Genomic DNA, 6,000 nt, shown 5'->3' on the forward strand with positions numbered 1-6,000 from the left:
ATACTTCATTCAAGTAGTTTCTAACAAGCACTTTTGAATCTTTGTTTTACAAGGTAATTAAATTTAAATCTGTTTGAAATGTAATTTCTACCGAGAAGAACCGCTAAAAACTCAGGAATTACTCTTCTCATAATAATATTAATTTTTAAATAAATTCCATTGCAGCGAATAAATAACATTTATTTTTATATATCAAATTAATAATTCAGAGTACTTACTTTGTTACTCAATTATGAAATGTTGAAAACCGACTTACGTTGATACGTTATTTTGATGTATGTACTTCTTACACTAACACTAACAGCCTGTTAACGTCCCACTGCTGGACTAAGGCCTCCTCTACCTTTTAAGGAGAAGGTTTGGAGCTTATTCCACCACGCTGCTCTAATGCGGGTTGGTAGAATACACATGTGGCAGAATTTCAATGAAATTAGACACATGCAGGTTTCCTCACGATGTTTTTCTTCACCGTCAAGCACGAGATGAATTATAAACACAAATTGTACTCCTTAAATATTATTATTATTAGCAACTAGTTTCCTTTGCGCGAGTGACAGAGTATGTGTTAGGTTTAAAAAATCCATATTCTTCCTTGGGTTCAAGATTGTTTCATACCAAATTCCATCAAAATCTGTTCAGCAGTTTAGCAATACAAGCGTAACAAACAGACGTACAGACAGATTTAATTTCGTATTTATAATATTAATGTAGATGTCTCAAAACATTATAATATTTCACAAGCGTGTTGTTGATTAATGGTGAGTTTCGAGTTTGGTCTTACATAACGTCTAGTTTAATTTTAATTGTTAACTAGAGTATATTTTACATAATATGTACAGGATCATTATTTCTCTTAGTAAATAGAAGAAATGATTTTTGTTAGCTTAGATGGCATAAACCTCATCTAAATTTTAATTGAAACCTACATAATTATTGCGAAAATACGTAATTAGATGAAATGAAATAACTACGTATACTAAAATAACATGTATTGTTATAATTATTTAACTATTTACATATATTTTGTGAATTAGCGTCTATACATGCGTAGAGACATCACTTTATATATAACGTAGTACTATTGTAGAAAAAAGTGTGAAGAGTCGAAATGTAATCGTCAAACTGTGAACACGTACAATAAACGTCGTGCATCTTATGTACCTTTCCTCCACATTGGTGAGGTATGGGTCTATACATTTTTCTCACCATTTATTCTCTTGCAACAAGCATTGGCAAGTTTCAATTAATGGGCGAGTAAGTAATTGTGTTCAAAAAAATTTAAAATATTTATTTTTATGTTTTGCAAATGTCGACCCTTTAAATAACTGAGTGCAATTCAAAATCCAACAAAATCTTTGTTTTTATCCCGCAGAGGTGGGCCAACCATCGGGCGTCACGGTAGTATGTGCAGGCGATCCCGTGACATCCCTCGAAAAGGAGGTGCGGGTACCGCTGGTTTTTTAGTAGGTATTCCGGCGCATGCTTAGCGCCGGTGAGTTTCACATATCCCCCACTTCAAGTGAGGGAAATGCGTAAACGCGTTTTCCAGGGAAAAAAAATCCAACACGATTTAATAAACAAGAAAAAAATTTAACCTTACCAACCAAACGCAGTACTTCCGGAGGCATGAGTCGTATTTCTCGTAATTCCTCGTATACATCGCAAGGTTTAAAAAGTATCTGTAACCGAAAGCGATAGACGAAAAACCACCGGAAAATTCCGAACGAGAAAGCTTTCAGCGACAGGACCGCGAACGCCGCTTCTTTAACCGCGGTGTATTTTTTTACTCTATTTGGAAGGTTATTTTTTATCCAACTTTTGAAGATTTAAAGAAGTCCTCAGCAACAATGGAAATAAAACTACGATTGTAAACTCTGCGAATTATATTTTATGTTTCTTTTTATTTTCTTTTTCTTTGTACTCTTTTGTATTCTTTTAAATAACAATGAGGAATAGAACACGCTTATACTTAGTTAAGCTATTTGTATGATAAAATGCTTAGATTGGGCATGTAATACATCTCATTTTATTAATAGACCAGTTTTCACTTTTAAAATTAATGTTCTGTGGTAATATTTTATCGTGTCGGATTGCCTGAAAGACATTGTTTTTTATTTACATATGTGACATATTTATACGTCCAAAATAGTCAGCAATTTGTACTTCATCTCGCCCACTTATTGATTTTCTTCCAACACGATTTTACCTGTTATCAACAATATGTTTGTATAGATTTCTAGGAAATTCGTCTCTCAATTGTAGTATTATATATGATGTCGACCCTCGTTTCCAAGTAAGTATAGGTTGTCATGTAGTGAATCTTTTGAAAGACATCGAGTTCGTTATAATACTGCCGCAAAGCTTTGACAAGCCGGTTGGCGTGGTTGGTAGATACTTGCCTTTCACGCCGAAGGTTGTGGGTTCGATTCCCACCCAGGGCAGACATTTGAGTGTATGAACATGTCTGTTTCAATCGATGTCCAGGGAACGGTGATTAAGGTGCAGGCCCAGATGAGGTATCTGGGCCTGATTCTGGATGGAAGATGGAGCTTCGGGCAGCATTTTGTCCAACTCAGTCCGAAGCTCATCAACGCCGCTGCCGCCTTGGGCCGCCTTCTACCCAACGTAGGAGGGCCGGAAACACCTTGCCGGCGATTATACGCTGGTGTGGTGCGCTCCATGGCGCTGTACGGTGCACCCATCTGGGTGGACGCTCTCACTGCTCGTAACAAGGCTCTTTTTCGGAGACCACAGAGAGTCATAGCAGTGAGAGCGATACGTGGTTACCGTACAGTGTCATGGACGGCAGCGACACTTTTCGCGAGCGATCCGCCTTGGGAACTCCAGGCAGAGGTACTTGCGGAAATGTACCGGTTCCGGGTGGAAGCGAGGTCGAGTGGCGACCGTCCAGGATTGGCGGAGGTGGAGCGAGTCAGGGCTCTAGTGGAGGCGGTCCGTCCCCACTTGAGTCGCTGGGTGGAACGGAGTCACGGCACACTCACATTCAGGCTGACGCAGGTACTTACCGAGCACGGTTGCTTCGGTAGGTATCTGCACCGGATAGCGAGACGGGAGGACACTCCCTCCTGCCACGAGTGCGGCGCGCCTTCGGACACGGTGCGTCACACCCTGATTGAGTGTGCTGCATGGGGGCCTCAGCGCCATTACCTGGCGGCCATTGTAGGTGGAGACCTCTCGCTGCTGAGCGTGATAAACGCCATTATCGGTAGCGAGAGGGGCTGGAAGGAGATGGTCTCTTTCTGCGAAAACGTCATGTCGCAGAAGGAGGCCGCGGAGCGGGAGCGTGAGAACAGTGCTTCCGCTGACCCGCTTCGCCGAAGAAGACCGGGGAGAAGACGTCGGCGCTATGCAAACCTTCTCCTCCCGCCGTAAATGTCGCCGGGGATAGGGGGTGTCTGTAACCCGAGAACCCCTTAGAATTTGGAGGCCTGCAGAGGCGAGCCTACCGTCGGGACGTCACGGTAGTATGCGCAAGCGATCCCGTGGCGTCCCCCGAAAAGACGGTGTGGGTATCGCTGGTTTTTTGGTGGGTATTCCGGCGCCTTCAGCGGCGGCGAGCCCCACATACCCCCCCACTTCAAGTGGGGGAAACGCGTAAATGCGTTTTTCCAGCGGAAAAAAAAATGGGTGTAATTATCTATATAAGTATTCCATAGCACAAGTTTTGTACACGCTTAATTTGGGATCAGATGGCCGAGTGTGAAAAATGTCCCAGGATGTCCCAGGAAAGGTAGAAAGATAAATGAACTGAACATTACAAATAAAAATTGTTACACTCTTTAAAAGGGCTAGCTTATAACATTTAGATTGAATCTTGAGTCCGTTGTATGTTTAAAGTTTGAATCTTAAGTCTGGCTAATTAAAATAATTCTTAGCAGTATTCTGGATAGAAACTTGACTTTGTTATATTTAATCACCTCGATGAACACAAAAACCCTTACACGTCCTACGCTGGATATCTCTGTGGTTGTCTGTGGACTAAAGTGAAACTAAGGGAAAAAAGAGAACACCTATTTTTGCTTACAATTTCGCACCACATCTTCGTTAATATTGGCTGCATTGGCAAAAATCGATTTTGAGGGAAATAATGTTACTAATATTTTGCTCTCCCTTACTGGCCTTATCCAGTTTGCGTACGAGCATCGAGGTCTTTACACGAACATATCCTTTCTTAAGCTCTCAGCTTCAGCTACTGAGTAAATTGGTTTAAAGACAATGATTTAGTCTATTTTAGTTTAAGAACGATTTTTTCTTCGTAAATTTCATCATCATCATTTCATTTTTTCTTTAATAAAATCGATCAAATTGGAACACATTTAACATAACTTAACGATTTTTTGCCGAAAAAACTTTTGTTTTTGTTCCGCTAAGCTCTGTTACGGAAACTTTTATTAATATTTGCTTTCTCCTTCTTATCGTCTCATGTGTCCCCTTTAGTTTCGGCATACAAATTTTCTTGCTCTGAGCCAACCCATTGACGTCACGATTGGTCCAAGTTAAATTCGTAATTAATTTTTGATACGAGGTTCATGGAAATGTGTAAAACCTCATTTAAAAAAAAATCACATAATATGTTCTCCGTCAAAAAAATGAAAAACATATGTGCTATTTGATGACGTTAAAATTACTTTAAGCACTCCATGGAAATGTTTCGTTTCCTGGAACTTGAAATGCTTATTTAAAAAACCGATTTTTTTTTTATGTCATATGAATCTATATAGAGTACATAGCAGAGTATGTTTTGTTCTGTAATGGTATAGTTGTCATATTAACGTTTATATGTAATATTTTTATTAATGCAAAATGTAAAAGATTAGTAAGATTATAAAAAAACATGCGTTGTATATTCTTTAAATTGGAATATTCTTCAAATCCAAAATTTTATCTGCAGTTGGATTTGTATATAATGTGATGTGTATATATTTAGTAGACGTGTTATTGTATTAAAAACGAGCTTGCTGCTTTTTCTATATATTAATAAGATGTAAGGCTGCAGACCCGGAGGTCCTGGGTTCAATTCCCAGGTCAGGCCAATAAAATGTTATTGGGTTTTTCTGTTAGATAATTCTCAGTAGCAGCCCGTAGTCTGGAAGTTGGAAGTGTGCACACTCCCGTGTCTCACACTCACACAGTTGTGCACTATAATATCTTCTGCGCAGTCTAATCTCTGTTGCGATTGGCCGCCGTGGCCGAAATTGGTCTGGAGGACATTATTATAAACATACATCAGACGTACGAAATTTATCGGTTTAGAACTATTCGTTTGTGAAGTAATGCTTATGTTTGTGTTGGGCTCATTTTCGATTGTAGATAAACTTTTTGTGATTTATGTTAAATAAAATAAATGGTGATAATAATTAAAGGTTCTTAGAGGTTTTTTGTAGGAATGCCAATCAGAATATATAGACACAATTCGAAACAAGAAGCCGTAAGAAGCAGTTAGTGATATATAAAAGGAAACTCGAAGTGGCAAACGTTTTAGCAGAGCATGTAAGGCGAATTGAAATCCTGTCGCATTCCGCTTTACTCACTGAAACGTAATTATTGCTTTTAGGCTGAGTGGTCCTCAAGCGTTGTTCCGTTTTTAAACTTTCGGATAATGCACTCATAATTCTAGCTTATGTTAGATTTATTACGATTTGAAGAAAAAAAATCTCGCTGATGATAAAAATGTATCGAGTACACATTATTATTAAATAAATGGTTCTTTAAGGTAAAACCTCTTTGGATAAAATATGAATAAAATTTCAAGGTCAAACTTGAGTTACGCGGAAAGTTATTCATTTCAAAATAATAGGTTTCTAAATTTTTAATTCATTATAGTTTTTCGGTTAGAAAAAACGAGACCCACAGCAGAATATGATCTTTAAACGTCAGAAAGCGGCAGTAAAGAAAATAATTATAACAGTTACAGAATACAGTTTACTGGTGGTAGAGCTTTGTGCAAGCTCATCTGGGTAGGTACCATCCACTCATCAG

Source organism: Nymphalis io, chromosome 2 (genome assembly GCF_905147045.1).
Source record: "Nymphalis io chromosome 2, ilAglIoxx1.1, whole genome shotgun sequence".
In the NCBI taxonomy this organism is placed as follows: domain Eukaryota; kingdom Metazoa; phylum Arthropoda; class Insecta; order Lepidoptera; family Nymphalidae; genus Nymphalis; species Nymphalis io.